The sequence below is a fragment of the Eucalyptus grandis genome, chromosome 3 (assembly GCF_016545825.1).
Source record: "Eucalyptus grandis isolate ANBG69807.140 chromosome 3, ASM1654582v1, whole genome shotgun sequence".
NCBI lineage: Eukaryota > Viridiplantae > Streptophyta > Magnoliopsida > Myrtales > Myrtaceae > Eucalyptus > Eucalyptus grandis.
The window spans coordinates 237,562-254,900 of NC_052614.1; the positions used below are offsets into that span (position 1 = coordinate 237,562).

At 36.2% G+C, this 17,339-nt stretch overlaps 1 pseudogene; it reads left to right on the forward strand.

Moving 5' to 3' along the window:
* Positions 1-14,249: 14,249 nt before the first annotated feature.
* LOC120286438 lies at positions 14,250-17,311 on the forward strand (annotated as a pseudogene).
* The last annotated feature ends 28 nt before the right edge of the window (positions 17,312-17,339 follow it).

Sequence of the window (17,339 nt, forward strand, 5' to 3'; positions counted from 1 at the left end):
CAATCAAGTTCTTGGACTTTGAATAAGTGAAAATGTTGGGAATTAATCTAGATTATCTACTTGGTATTCTTGAACTTGATTGGTTGATGTTTATTTATCTAATTTAAATTATGATATTAAGCATAATTGGACTTCAAGAATGGCATGTTCAGTTATTGTGATTTTTTGACTTAAATTGGAAAATTTTTCTACATGGCTAGAATATGTTCAAATGATTTCCAAAAGGTTTAATTGCATCTTGGGTGAAAAAAATAAAATGGCCTAACTAGACTAAAAAGAGCATTTTCATAATTTCAATCGAATTTAGATATGTCCAAGATGTCGATGTTGACTGTCGAAGAGGTCAATGTCATCTGTCCAAGTCATCGACTATCACTTGACAATGATAATAAAAAATTGGTCATATTTTGTATGAACAACAGGGTAATTTCAATATTAATGAAAATTGTAATAAGTTACTTGAATCATAAAAAGTTGATCTTCTAAGGAAAATTTATCCTAGTGATCCATTAATGTATAAAACTTCCTATTAGATGACGATGGTATGGTCAAAAGAGGATGAAAGTACTTAAGTTGAAATGTACGAAAAAATTTGATTGCGAAAGGAAATGCAAAGAGATTAGTACGGGAGTATTTGCAATGGTGGTTAACGAAATATACATGACATTTATGGTTTATAATGAACTATGTGCATATGATGTCATGTGATGAAAACATTTACAAGGGTAGAGTGAACTCCCTCGTTTGAATATGTGTATAAGACTCTAACAAAAGACACGTTTTACCGTCAAAAATGGGTCTCTACTAGATTAAGAGGAAATGAAGTCCAAAATGATATGACTTGTGTAGCTTGTGATGTGTTATTATAGAATAGCCATCATCATGTAATTATACAATTATGTATATGTCCTTGTTGATATAGAGAACACCCGTGATGGATGGACAAAACTAAAATGATGGTGACGATGTCGCAAAAATGTGTTTGGGATTCCCTCTCCCATGAGTTGTTGGTAACAATAACTCATGAGCTAAAATGCCTCATTAGTTGAGATGATGCCTACGTAGTGATGTGTAAGAATAGATACTCACATGTGTACATTAGTGCGCATCACAAGGTTTCTATGTTCATCTATGTGCATTTAATTGTTTAACTGAATGTCAACTTCCACACATGGATAAATCGTGGATTGCATTATCTTAAATGAATTTAAATAATTTGTTTGGGAAGTGAATGTGATACCCATTATTTTGAGGATGTTGATCTCCTTATTACTAAAGTGGGCAAGTAGTGAAGAAAATTTGACATGACCGGTTAATGCTAATAACAACTTTTGTGAAGATGTGGATTTTTATACGTAATCATAAAAAATGAATTGGTGAACATGTTTGTTTGGTATTCGTTGAATTGTAGCGATTCCTCTAAATGATATGTGATTACTTGTCTTGAATTCACGTGGTTTTGTTCATACTAAGTGCAGTGAGATGATCTGAAATATTAGACTTAAAAGATTTCATTTACTTAGTTTAGGTTCACCCCAAACTTTACAAAATGTTGAGTTCAGAGTTGAGGAATATTTAGTTTAGTGCTTCCGAAGACATCTTTGAGGACTGGATCAGGAGTGTGCAACGAAAATATGGGAGTATTTTCGGTACTAAGGGTTTTGTTTTGATATAATACTAAACAAAAATTTGTAGTAACTTTGAGGCTATATTATTTATTTCTTCGAAGTTCGAATTCTATGGAAATTTCGGGCGTGACAAATTGAATCTAGTGTGGGTAAGCATGGATAGAGCGGCAGCATTTGGTCATCTCATCCTTGGAAATAGTATATGTGATTGTAGGGAATGACATGAAACCCCTTATCAAGCTTGAGAAACAGTTCAAATCAAGTAGTGCTTAATTATTTGAGTTCAAGAGGATCGATATGTTCAACGTAATGAGTAAATAGAGAAATATATATGGCCCTTTATGTCACATTGTCCAACTATCTATTTCAATTTCGAGTTAATATCACGAAAATTCTCAAATTGATACATGCATGACTAATTTATCCAAATTAATTTTTTTAGTATTAAAAAGCTCAAACTTGTACATTTGTGACAGGTTTATCTTAAACTAATTTTTTAACCGCTAAAAACCTCAAATTGGTATATTTTTAACAAATTTACCCTCTATTAGTTTATATTAGATTTGATTAATATCACAAAATACCCGACAAATCAAGAGTAAGATCACAAACTGGTATACTTGTCAACCTGTCGAACAAAATGAAATTTAGCAATTTAACAATAAAATTTAATGAAAACTAACATGAGGTAAATTGATCATAAATATATCAATTTGATATTTTCTTATAATAAAAAAAATTAAAAAATTTATTACAAGTGTATCAATTTAAAGCTTTTCATCATATTAACCTTTTAATTTTGGCTGGTTAGTCAGCACATCACTTGAATAAATCAAATGGCGTGCCGTGACGACTCCCACGAAGGCCAAGTCCCATTCCACTCTCCCCAACAGATGGTGGTGGCACACCATCCTCGATGTTCAGTCTGCATTTGCACGGCCATTTCAAGAATGCTGAGTCATCTTGTTCTTTCTTCCACGTTCATCGGCCTGCTCTTATACGGTTTGGTTAGGACGGCATCATCAAAGCTGCGATCTGAGACAAAAGTTAAGGGTTCCACGATGGTTTTCCAAATCGATCTTGGATCTGATGCAATGCCCATGTGATGTGCCAGAGAATCCAGACATTGCCAGTACTGCCAGCCCCCACCCATTTGCCATTGCTAGTCATTTTATTGGAACGTGTATTCAGATATGAAGTCTTTCCAAGGGATGTTTCCATCATAATCTTAGGGCGCGTTTGGTAACGATTCTGTTCCCGGGAGCTGATTCTAACTAGAAATGATTATTTTTTATTCTGTTCCCGGGAATTGATTCTGAGTAAAAAAGCGCGTTTGGTAACTGTCCAAAATTTTTGATTCTGGAATAGAATTGCGTTTGATACCGTGTTAATTAATTCTGTTCCAAATTAATTTCTTTTGATTTTTAAATAATTTTTTTACTTTTTCTTCTTTTTTTTTTCCCTTTTTCCCTATTCTTCTTTTCGTCTTCTTCATCGGCCCGCGACACTCACCGGAGCATCGCCAGCCCTCGGCGAGTCGGCCTTCGTCGGCCGAGCCTCGCTAGCGCTAGGCGAGGCTTGCCCGGCCTCGCCGAGGCCCGGCACCACCGGCGAGGCCGGGACGAGCCTCGCCGGTGGCTGGGCTTGCCTTCGGCGAGCTCGACGGACCTCGCCGGGGCCTGGCGAGCCTCCGGCGACCGGCGGTGGACGGCGGCGGCGGGCGACGACGAGCGGCAACCGGGATGACGAAAGGGAATGGTGAGGGTTTTACCATTTTGATTCTTTTTCGATTCTCGGACGAGAGAATCAAATTTTTTTTTATTCTCAAATCTTGTCCAAAATTGTTCCCGGGAACAAAAATTTTACCAAACGCGATTCTTGTTCCAAACTAATTTTGAGAACAAAAAATCAGAATCTGGCACTGTTTGGCACGTTGCCAAACAGGCCCTTACTGTCACATCTCTCAAGGATCACTTAATAAATAGGGTTAATACCCTAAAAAACCCCAAACTGGTACACCTGTGACAAATTTACCCCAAACTATTTTTTTAACCATGAAAAACCCCAAACTGGTACACTTGTGACAAATTTACCCCGACTGGCCATAAAAAACCATAAATTAATGCATTTACGACAAATTTACCCTAAACTAATTTATTCGACCGCAAAAAACCCCAAACTGATAAATTTGTGACAAATATACCCTCCGCTAAATTAGATTAATATCACAAAAAAAATCAAAAAAATTGTAAACTGTGACAAACGATACGTAAAATCATAAATTGATATACTAGTCAATTGTCACGTGTTATTTAACTTAATAATTTGAAAATAAAATTTAATGAAAACTAACATAAGGTAAATTTGTCATAGGTATACTAGTTTGGGGTAAATTTGTCAAAGATATACCAATTTTGGGTTTTTGGTGGTCAAAAAAATAGTTTGGGGCAAATTTGTCACAAGTATACCGGTTTGGGGTTTTAAGGGTATTAACCTAATAAATAACCATTTGAAAAGATTGTGCCGTTTTCAGTACATCAACTGGTTTCGCGTTGTGAGATCGCTGCTTCGAAAGTTAAATAATTCTAAAAATCAAATAAGTATCTTGAAATCGCTCGTAACATAATCCTTAGTTTATTTAAGGAGCAATAGCAAATTTTCCATCCCCCAACTGGACGAGAGCTAAAGTGTTGCATACTTTTAAAAGGATTAGGATTCTTCCTTTGAATATATTCTCACCATCAATTTATACTGCTTAAATGGATGACACGTGAATATCAATAGTTAAGATACGTTCTTTCTTTTTCTTTTTTATTTTCATAGTTTCTTTTTGTTTTCTTTTTCTCCCTTCCCCAAACAACCACTTATCACCTCACATCGACCCTTGCCACTATGGCTTGTCGCTCAATTTACTCCATGTCTAGCTACCACAGCCACCATCACCACCTTCCTCTCTCTTTTTCTCAAGATCGGGGGAAGTGGCTCTTAACCATCATTGGTATGTATTGCTGGTACAATGTTTGATTTCAATTGTCGAGTTCTCATCTAGAGTGAGAAGACATGAATACAATTCATGATGAAATTGTGTTTGAATAATGTGAGTTAATCTTAACATTCCTTCTCACATGTAAACACAAATAAAATTGCATGAAGAACATGAATACAGCTGAAGAATTGGAAAAATAAGTAAGAATAGGAAAATCATGTGTGAAAGGTTATTAAACGGGGCACAAAGAAATGAAAGGGCCATGTCACATGCAAAAATTTAATTTGTATGAATATTAAGTCATTACGGTGAGTATGTATATGAAAGGGTATGAGATCACTTCGTATTCGAGAAATCATTCAGGTTGTCATTTCATGAAGTGATATTTATAAAACTGTCGAAAAAGAAAAGGAAGCTTCTTTTATTGTTTGACAGCTATTTTTTTTCTTCCTTTTTTTTTTTCGTCGAACCTTTTTTTTTTAATTTGAGTGGATGCTATCTTTTAATTTTAAAAGACGAACGTAGAAAATGTGAGAGAAAAATAAAGGTTTTGATTATTTGGGAAATGAAATAAAATGGAGGGAGCTTTTGTTTTTTGTTAGAAAATGGAGGTAGATGTGGCAAAATGGGTCATATTTTTAGACCCATATTTTTCACTTATGGGTCATATATGGGTCATAAAGAAGTAATGGCCCAGCTAAAATGGGGCAAAGTGTTTTAACTTCAACTCTATATTGGTCGAAAATGGCAAACATGTTTTGACTTATTTTCAACCCATTTTCAAAACCTAAAAAATAAAAACATATCAGTGACGTTCGACAGACAGCTGCGCTTCGGCTTTGTCAGTGACAGTGACCCATTTTCGACCCACCTCCGCCGCTCGCCTCCACCACTCGCCGCCGTGGCTCGCCTCGACGGATCTCAGGCGAGCCGCGAGCTCGCCGGCCGCGACTGAGCTCGGGCTCGCCTGGATCAAGCGAGCCGCGACGGAGCTCAGGCTTGCCTGGATCGAGCGAGCCGCGAGCTCGCCAACCATGGGCGAGCTCGGGCTCGCCTGGATCTGGCAAGCCGCGAGCTCGCCGGCCGCGACGGAGCTCCGGCTCGCCTGGATCGAGCGAGCCGCGAGCTTGCCGGCCATGGCCGAGCTCGGGGTCGCCTGGATCTGGCGAGCCGCAAGCTCGCCGGCCGCTACGGAGCTCGGGCTCGCCTGGATCAGCCGAGCCCCGAGCTCATCGACCGCGACGGAGCTCGGCAGCTCGGGCTCGCCCGGACGGGCGGAGCCTTGATCTCGTTGGATTGCGGCTTGGCCGGTCACTGTCAATGGAGTAACAATGGAGAAGAAGGAGAAGGAAAAAGAAAGAAAAGAGAAAAGAAGAAAATAAAATAAAATAAATAATAATAATAATAATTTCAAAAAAATTAAAATAATAAAAAAGTTGATTTTTTTAATGATATTTGGTAGATAAATATCCATACTGGAGAAGTACTTTTAGACAAGCTTGATGCTGTTTAGATTGATAAATAGAAATTCAAAACATCATAATGTAATATTTAACTTGGTGAACTAAAATCAATGAATCAACCAAAATTAAAAACAATTACAATTAAGAAGCTATGCCTTCTTGCATTCAAGAAGATTTGTCTTAAACAAATATTATTTTCATGTCAATTATTAGCTCATCAAACTTTTTCTTACTAAGAGTTCTTCAAAAGTATTTTAATTTAAAGGTTTTTCACATTTTTTATTTTATTTACTTTTTAAATTTGGTGTGAAGTTTTTATTTAAGTAACTAAATTAAGTTAAATATAAATGTTTTTCGATAATATGGGTCGAATCGGGTATGGGTCGGGTCGAGTATGAGTCATATAATTTACACTACAAAAATATAAGTTAAAACGGGTTAAATGGATCAAATATGGATCGACCCATTTTCGACTCGACTCATACCCGACCTGACCCACTCATTTACCACCTCTATTGGAAAGTGATGAAACACTCTCGTGCTTACATCTTGCAAATTTGCAAGTGATATAGAGTGAAATTAATGTGTTTGTTTGGCCTTCATGATGTCCTGATATTTATACCGCATTTGTTTCGCAAAAAATAGATAATTTTAAAAAATAAAAATAATTATTCGTATCACTTACAAACTTAAATAAACAAAAAAATCTTATCGTTCACGAAAATATTTAGACATAAATTGTTATCAATAATAAAAATAATTTTTATTGACTAATTATTTCAAACAACATAAATAATCATTTTAAAGAATTTTTTTTCAAATTATATATTTTTCATGAAAAAAATGGAATCTTGTTGAAAAGTCATGAAACAAATTTCTTATAGATAAAATAGAATTTTGCAGCTTTTTTTATCTCATCGTCCATCCCCTTATCCAAAGCCTAAAGCGTTATCCCTTCTGCTTTTTTTTTGTTTTTTTTTGGTCGGACTCCCTTCTGCTTTACTTTTGTTTACTTTTCCTTTTCGAGAATCAAATTACGATGCTTTTTACTATGGGCACGTGTCACTTTTCCCGCAAAAAAAGCATTTTTTTAACCTTTTGTGTCACCGACGATATCTTTTTAACCTTTTGTGTCACCGACGATATCTCTTTTTTTCTTTTCTTTTCTTTTCTCTTTTCTTTTTTTCTGTCGGACTTTTTTTTTTGGTTATTTTTCACCTGAACACATCTTTTCAAGTTAAGAAGGTTTATGTGCTAAACAAGTTAATAATATGAGAAATTTCAAAAAAGTATTTATGAGAACGGTGATTTCTATAATATCACCGATTCACTGTCATAGGTAAAAAAATTTCGGTCGAAACTGTCGTAGGTAAGTTATTATCATTTTCCTCAAGTTATTTTATCTTTTAAATTCTTCTTACCGTTATAAATTCACCGTAGTTTCGACTAAATGGGAAATGGCCGATTCCAGCATGTCATGCCATGCCCACTAAAAATTATTTGAATTAATATATTGGTAATAGACTTTTCTTATGTACACAACTAGAAAACTATCATACGGATATATTAGAAACTAATTGGGTTACTAGTAATGAATGAATATCAGTATGGATCCTAATAGATGCAATATTATAAAAAGCTTACTAGTCACATGAATTAATTATTTTTCATCTAAAATTTTTATTCTGATACAACAAAATTACACATGATCAATGGATACACAGGATCTAACTTCAGTCCTATGTGTCTTTGCTCAGTTTCATCATGCCTAAAATGTTATTATATATTTTTCATAAAAAAGGAATAATAATAAAAATGTCACCCAACCATGGGCAGCGCAGTTAGTGTGAGTTCTCTCCTCATAATAGAGATCGAGGGTTCGAACCTTCTTGTTGCTAAAGTGTCTCGAAGTTGGGGGTCTTGGGCTAGTCTCCCCCGAGGTTTATGTCTAAATAGCGGCTTTCGGCAAGGCCCTATGATGCTATCGGGAACTAGGGGGTCATGTGATCCCCAAAGGGTGATCTCCAGCGGTTCATCGGTTAACAAAAAAAAATAATAATAAAAATGTCCATGAACTTTCATTTAATGTGCAATGTCATCATTGGACTTTTAATTTATTCAATGTGATTCATAAACTACTAGTAAATGTTCAATATAGTCCTTCATGTTATTATTTGATGATGTGGACCATTATAAGCTAAATTGGATGTTTAAAAATGATAAGTAAACATGCCCATCTTTGTATCCATCTACTGTAGAAAAGAAAAATAAAATTAGGGTGTTAGTATGTCAATCGTTATTTGATGATGTTGATTAGTTTATCCCAATTACATATGAATATCTTACATAGATAGTCCACATGTAATTTTTTTTTTTAAGTCCACCATTCAAACTTAATGGATAGGAAGTCATATTAGCAAATATCATTAATATGAATTAATGGAAAATGACAATATTAAACATTTTAATATAATCTACATATTATGTTGAATATTTACCAATTATTTAATGACCACACTGAATAAATTTAAACTCCATGGATGACAATGTACATTTGACTAAAACTCATGAATCATTTATGTCATTTTCTAAATAAATAAATAAATAAATAAATCATACGGCTAGTCACGGTTGGATGAGCAAGCTAGTCCTTAAAAAAGTGTTGCTTGCCTAGGTCCACATATTTTCCACTCTAGGTTAATGGGCTTGGGCAAGCCTAATGAGCTAGCCATGTAAGTTCGAATATGCTTCGTAACTCTTTAGCTTCGTCTGTTTTATGAAAAATGTTACATTTCTAGAAAATGTTTTCTAGGGAGTCATTTTCCAAGAAAATGGTTATATTCCTCGGCATTAGGCTAAAATCTCAAAAAGAACTGGGAAAATAAATGTTTTCTAGGGAGTCATTTTCCAAGAAAATAGTTATATTCCTCGGCATTAGGCTAAAATCTCAAAAAGAACTGGAATATATTTTCCATTGTTTGGAAAGGAAAATTTGATTTGATTTCCTAATTACACTAACACTAACTACGCACTAGTGACCTGTGCATAGGCAATCAGGGGAGCCAACCACCAGGCATGGGCATTAGGATCCCGAGTCTAAACTCGACGCACTAGGACACAGGCACCAAGGCCTAGGCCTCGGCATCAATGGACCCAAACATGGGCACCGGGGTCCTAAGCATTAGTGTCAATGAACCTAGGCTTCGGTACGAGACCTTTGCTTGAGTGTTGGGGATACAAACATAGCCTTTGTGGACTCGAGCTTGGGCGTGAAGGATCTGGCACAGGTACCAAGGCCCCAAGCTTAGCCTCTTGGGGACTTTGGCCTAATCGTAAGTGAATCACACTATTAAAGTCGGATATATTCACATCATATCATATACATTTTTTTTTTATATAAACGGCATATCATTATAAATGAATATAAATGTTCATAAACAGAGATGGCGGAAATCTCTCATAAAACTATTCCTTAATTTTTTTAAAATTTTTTTTCCTCTTTTTTATATTATTTTCATTATTATTTCCTTTTTCCCTTTTCATAATTCTTTAATAAAATTTTATCAAATAGTAAACTTTGTACTAACATACCTAAAATACAAAAATACCTAAAATATATAATAAATATAAATATTTAATTTATAGATTGAATGTTTATTATAAGATAGAATTAAAGTTGAATATATAAATTAAAATAAGACTAATTAAAAATAATTTTTTATTTTTTTTTTATTTTTAATTTCTTAAATTATAATTCAGATATTATTTATATTGAAATATAATTTCAATTTTGTTAGTTTAATAAGTTTGTTATTCAAGAAAAATAACTTTCCTATTATGAACATTAGAAATCCTATCCACCTTTAACTCACCTCCCCCATGGAATAAATTTATCCTGTTTATATCCCACTTATATCCGACTTTATCCTGTCCTGAGCGATCACCAAACGTAGGATAGAATAAATCATATTCTATCCCGAATTTTATCTCGACTGCCAAACGCAGCCTAAAAGTATAATTAGGTCCTTCTTTAGCCATCCCATGATTATATTAGGTTGACGTTGAAAAAAGATAAATCAAGTGATTAATGTTTGAACTTTTGTGAAGTTAGGAATTTTAACGTGGAGTCTAATTCTCCATTTGTTTCTGGTGTTAGGAAACCTTAAGAGGACCACACCATGACCTTCAAATAAATAAAGTTTTTAGCTAACGAGTATTGTCTATTCATTTTGCCTTATAGTTTTCAATTTTTAATCAAAATAAATTGTTCGCAATTCAACTTGAATATAAGACTGAACAAGTTTTGTAGGGATTGGGGATTGGCCGGACTGCATGGGCGGTCTCGATTCCAATTTGTTAGAACTGGTCCTCAATGAACGGTTCCCAATTTTAAGATGGGAGTTGCTCACCTAGGCTATACTCATCCCTACTAGGGGCTTAGGCCAAACCTCGAGGGACTTGGACGTGGGTGCCAAGGAACTAGGCACGAACACCAAGGTCATAAACCTGAGTGCCAAGGTCATAAACCTGAGTGCTAGGGACCTGATAATGAGCATTAGGGTTTCATGCCCAAGGCAGAGTTTATGGTCTAAATATCAATATCTAGTTATATTTTGTAAAATGATTTCGATTTTTTTAAAAGAAATTATTTTCCAGAACCAAGCACAAATTTTTCGTTGACTCATTTTCCTAATCAATCCAAATATCGAAAAATGAGAAAATATTTTTCACGAAACAAATAAGAGCCTTCATATAACAATACAATGAATATGTAAGTGTTTTACCGTGGTTTTTAACTTCTACGATTAGAAAAGTCGCTTCAAAACACAAGTATTTGTAACAACGTTAGAAGTAACAAACGCTGGTAACGAAACTTACTTGAAAATTCTCTACGCTTAAATTTCTTTTAAGGCTGGATATCTTAAACTCGAAGACAAGTAGAGATCTCATAAATCACGATTGGCCGGAGAATTACATCAAGTTGATGCTGGTTGGCCACTACTCGAACAAGGACATGTTATCTTCTAACAATCGCTTTTTTGTCGCAGGTTTTCACTCTTTTGATGCGATCGGGAATCGTCCCTTCTACCGTGAAAGTCACTCTCTTTCTTTAGGAGTTCTCATCTATAAACTATTCCTCCTCCTTTCGGCCATCTAAAGGAGGAATAAATTTAGTCTTCATTCTCATCCTTCGACTTCATAAAGTGGCTCAACATTGAAATGAATCCCCATCAGTAAAACTTAGAACGAAATTTTGACGATTCTTCTTTGATGTTCTTTAAAATTTAGGGATAAATGCACTAGAAGTCGTAAAACTTATCACACGAAGATATAATTGAGTTCTAAAACTTTCAAAAAGTACAATTAAATTCTAAAACTTATCACAAAAATGTAATCGAGTCCTAAAATTTTGAAAAATTGCAATCGAGTTCTAAAATTTGTCACAAAAGTGTAATTGAATTTTAAAACTTTTCAAAAGTACAATTAATGAAAGGACTTAATTTGAGTAATTTAACAATTTTGAAGATTTAATTGCATTTTTTAAAAGTTTTAGAGCTCAATTGCAATTTCTTGATAAGTTTTGGGACTTAATTATATTTTATGAAAATTTTAGGACTCAATTTCACTTTATGCACTTACCTTTGAAATTTATAGATCTTTCTTTCATTGGGTTTTGAGCGATAGAGTCGTTTCCTTGGGCTTTTGAGTTCAAAATAAACGACATTGTTCGCCCAAAATCAGAGCATTTTGCAACTCTTTTTACCAACCGAGACCGACCCAACTTGTGTGGGCTTCTCCTTGTGATGCTTCTAGATCCCAAAACTCTCAACTCCTGCTCCTTCCGTCGACATCAAAAAATGGATCTACAAACGTGACCCTGAGTTGTCGGCCCAATGTCCACGACCGAATGTGCTCAGCTCTGGTTGCGTGCTTAATTTGTCTCCACGGATGTCACAAATTCAAGCCATATCATGATCAGGAATCGCTCATGAGTTTGTGCTTTCGGCCTAATCTATGGTGCCAAACCATTATTTTTTCTTGAACAGGGGAAGAACTGAAAGTTCCATACGCCTGAGCTTTTTTTATCAAAGAAAAACTCTTCAAGATAGTAGAGACCATCCCTCATCCTAGCACTGCCAATCATCTTCCCCAAGATCTGATCCTGAAACTCACAATGGGAAGCAAAAAAGACAACACAACAGTTAGATTCTTTAGAAAGTTTACTAACAGACAATAGGCTACAGGCTAACTTAGGAACATGTGAAGTGTAATAGAATCAGAAAGTAGAACTGATGCTTTACCTACAATAGATGAAAAACTCCCATCGGCAATCCGAATTTTTTGGTTGCCAGGACAAGGAATATAGGATTTGAACAAATATAGAATATTAGTCATATGATCTGATGCCCCGGAATCAATGATCCAAGATATAGATTGTGAACAACAGGAGAGGGCATTTAGATTTCTACCTTGGTGGGCAATTGAAGTAGTAGGATTACCCAATACGGACCCAGCCTGAAGTAGCTACAGAAGATGGTTTAGTTGTTCTTTGCTGAAAGGGAATGTAGTGGCCTCATTAGCTATAGGAAGCATATACTGAGATGACTTATTATCATGGCTGAATGAAGTTGGTCTCCTTGCCTCACTAGTTGTAGAAGCTAGACGACCATGAGTCCTCCAACAAGTCTCCCGTGTATGACAAGGTTTGTTGTAGAAATCACACCAAATACAGGGTTTCCCATCTGATCTTCGCAAGTTAATAGGGATTTTGCTTACATTTGCCTCGAAGACTATTGTTGCAGGAACACAGCCCTTCTTGTCTCCAGAGATAGCCAATGCTGAACCTTCCAATGATCCATCCTTTCCGCCGGTAGCTGCCTTGCCCAGCATTATTCCCCGTCTACTTTCTTCTCTTCGAACCTCTGAGAAGACCTCTCCAATAGGTGGAAGAGGTTGCTTCCCAAGTATTCTACCATGTACCTCATCAAACTCATCTCTAAGCCCTACTAGGAAAGCGTAGATACGTTCTACTTCTAAATCTACAATTTTCCTGTACCGATTACCATCTTCAATACACGTCCACTCATGGTCATTGAATACATCCAACTCCTGCCACAAACGTTTCGAAGAGTGAAAGTATTTTGTGACAGTTTCATCTCTTTGTCGCATCTTCCTCAGCTTCAAGGTTAACTCGTAGATTTGAGATTGATTACCCAAATCTAAATACAACTCACACACCGCATCCTAGAGTTCCTTTGCGGTATGATAATCCAAATAGTTTGCACCAATATCTTCTTCTATGGAGTTGGTCAGCCACATCATAGTCGTTGAATTCTCTGCATCCCAAACAGCCCAGGTGGGGTCATTTGTCTCTGGTTCTCTGTTATCTCTAGTCAGATAGCCAATCTTTCCTCTACCCCGTATATATATTCAAATGGATTGAGACCACCGAAAAAAGTTATCACCATTCAGCTTTATGGAAGTGATTTGAATGGGATGAGGTTTGGTGAACTTTGTGAGAAGTGATGGGGGGTTCGACTGGGTGGTTGATGATTCGTCCGACATAGTGATCGAACGATCAAAGGAAAAAAATTTAAAAAATACGTAAATAGATAAAGGACCTTTGGGTCTGATACCATGAAGAAAAGAATCTGTCTTATATTTTTTCATAGAGTGATTACAAGGTGTATAAATACAAGAATAGAGAACCTAAATTAGGTAAGAAACATATTTAGGTAAAGATCCTAATTAGCCTCTAATCTCTATCAATAGCTAATTTACAGCTAACAAAATCAAATCAAATCACATAATATCACGTAATATTCCATATAATCAGGGAGAGATTATAGAAGATTTTCCAACATATTCCAACAATATTACATACTAATAGCACATTGGAATAGCGAATTTTCCTGTTATGATCTATGTCTTGAGATTTAAAAGCAACGTCTAGTCACTTTTCATCCTGACTTGATTGGTGATGAACGCATCACTTAGCAGTTGAGTTTGAGAGAAAACGTGCTGGGTGAAGGTAATAGATTGATAAGCAGATTCTTTCCATTATCATACTATTAAAACAAGTGGAATGCATTTACAACCCAAAAGACCAGGACTCTACCCATGAAAGTAGTATTCAAAGCTTTTATAGATCAATGCAGATGCACTACAGGAATGCTTCTAGTCTATGTTGGCACTTAATATTTCTTGTTTAACTTCTCTTTGAAATTTGAATACCTCGAGTCATTGAAGAGACTTAACAACTAAATACAAGCTTTGTGATGGTAAACCTATTTGTACTGGGTAATATGCACACCAACTTATCTTGCTTTTTTCTGCAGGGGTAGACTTACGCACTGAACGGAGCCCTTCTCAGAGCAACTAGAATCAAAGGAATCTGGAACTTTGATGTAAAGGCAGGTAATTGTTACTTATATCCCATTCCTCTTGTTGTGCAGCATTTTCAAATGATATAGCAATGAGATTTCTTGCAGCTGTGTGATGCAGGAGTTTGTGCTCATACTGCTAAAATTAGCTACTTGGCCCATTTGTTCTTCTCAATTTTGAGAAAGATGTCTCTCCTGATCAGGAAGTTGAAAGAAACATAGAAGCAAAGGAATGGACTGGCAGCTGTGTAGGTACTCTGGGCGATAACTGCATTGATCCCTCACTAACTTATCTTTGTAGACGTGAATACACCCTTGAGGGTAACTGGAAGATCTGTAGCTCCTCGTTTTGATTTTAATATGCTGCCTCTTATCGTGTTTTAATCAGTATCCTTGGTTCTGGTCTGAATAGTGTAATATGTTACTGCTTTTTGCTACTTCAATTTTCAAGTTTTTCAATGGAGATCGTATTATGCTTTCAACGTCATTTGACCGTCTTTTTAAAATTTTTAATTAGGTTTAGATTTCAAATTTTGACAAAGAAATTACCAATCCATGTCTCAATGACGATTCCCAGGCAGCTGATTGAAATTGTTCATTTTCATAGGTTTTCTGCAATAATTGTTAGATGGCGCCTACCATGTACCATATGCGCCCAAGGGCCTGGCATCTGGTCTGACGCTTGACTCTTTACCAATTGTACATTTTCATAATGCCTATTCCATAATGTTGAGCGTTGTTCCTGCATTTTCTTGGAATCATCCTTATCATGTTTTACAGAGTAAATCTTATTATATTATAGTTACTTAATATCTGCAACTGTTTATGGTTTTCATTTTAGTATTTGCTCCTTACTAGATACATGATAAAGTAAGTCTACATATATGTGAAGGTGGATCAACCGACAATGCGGATGATTTTGACCGACTTGGAGCGAAAGCTCTTTGTGCTTTCATTTATCCCAATTTCATGATAAACAGGTGATGACTCACTCATCAGATTTTGGTATCAATAAGCAATTTATCTGACTTCTCTTGATGCAGCCCACATTGAAGACCGGCTCTCGACCAAGAAGATCGGCCCGCATTAAAGCTCGACGAAACCGAGAAGCCATATTGACATCTTGAGTCCATCCCGGAAGCTGGAAAGACACCTTGGGAGCCATGAAGACGTTATGTTTTTATTATTTCTCCTAGTTTTAATGTTCTGTCTTTATTTCTCCGAGTTTCAATGCTCTGTCTTTATTTTTTTGACGATATAAGCCATCCGATTTCTGGTAGAAGACGAACAGCTTTTGATGAATGAAAAACTTTGCTTGAAGCAAGTATCATGAACCTTGTAGAGTTCATACCCTTGAAAACCTAGAAGAGTTTTCACTCCGTCCTTGAAGAGTTGGAGCTTTTGAAATCTGCATCCTTGAAGAATTGCAGTCATCGATCTAGAAGAATCGGTGCCCCCTCAACTTCCTTGGAGGCCTAGAAGAGCAACCAACGGAGTTTCTATCTTTTCCTATTTTGTTCGTTACTTCCAACCCAATTTCGACTACCCTACAGTGCTTATTTCAGAAAACCCAAAACATAGAAATTGTAGATCCAGAAGTCTTTGTTCATTTGGCTTTGGAATCAGGTCGATCCGATCTGTATCGACAAAGATACGACTGTTCTCTTAAGCTCGCGCAGTGCTGAAATTCCTGTTCGTTCCGTTTCCTGTGTGTGAGTCACTCTCCCGATCCTACTGCTTGAGAAAGCCTCCCCTAGGCTTGCATCATCTCTTCTCTAGCTGAGGGTTTTCTGTTTTTATAGGTATGGACCATGGATGTACACAAATCTTATACTGCCACTGGGACCAAGGAAATGCTGTGTAATATTTGACTTCTTTCTGAAAGATTCTCTCAAGGTGATCTGAATTCCAGTTAGTCCCTGTAGTATTAAAAACTGATTGCAACCACCAATTACCTATTAGCAATTTGTGAATGTTCTTCCAAAAATTTCCAGAATTGATGCAGAGAAAAAAAAGGAATAGTGTCCACATGGCAAAACCAGAATATCTACAAAAAGTAGTAGCCTCATCAAAGTAAAACATTAATCTCGTGCACCAACTCATATCACAACATGCAGCATTGAATATACATGCCTTCAGCTCTTTGGCTGATAGTTATTACCATGGAAGGTTAGGGGCAATAGTGCACGTGAGTGCAGCATGCCTTTATAAAGTAGAGATAAGTAGCTAAAGACATGGTTCTGTACATGTTCTCATCTATTCTACTCTCATATCCTGTAAAACAACCAATTTTCACTGTCCTCCAGAATTTCTTTTTTCATATTCTAGTTCATCCCGTCACTTTAGACACTACTCACATCCATTAATTCACTCGTCCTGTGGGATATGCTTCAAGTCACTGTTCCACACATTTAATGCCTTATCATGATGCTGGCCCCTTTGATGGTGTTCTAGTTCATAGGAACTAATCATGCAAGTTTTCTCAACCTGGTCGAGTTAGATGTCTAGAGATATTCAGGTTCAAGCTTTTCTCCTTCAAATTTCTCATCGTTTTCAGTAATTCATCTAGTCTTCTTCCTTTGATTACAGGATGACAAGATTCTCGTGGAGAAAGACTACAGGTATCAGAAAGTAAAACACATAAGTAATCCGTAGGGCCAACGCTTGGGCATCACGATCCTCAGGCATTTGGTTTATTGCAGATGGAAGATAATGTTTGGTGTGAAGGCGTTCAGAAAGGCCTAAAATCTCCAGCCTATTGCAGTGAAAGATAGCGCCAACATGGTCTGCTCTATCGCAATCTCAAAGGATGAACTCCAGGAATCTTACTCGGTGAGAGTGAAAAACCTAATTCTTGCCTTTTTAACTTTCCATTTCT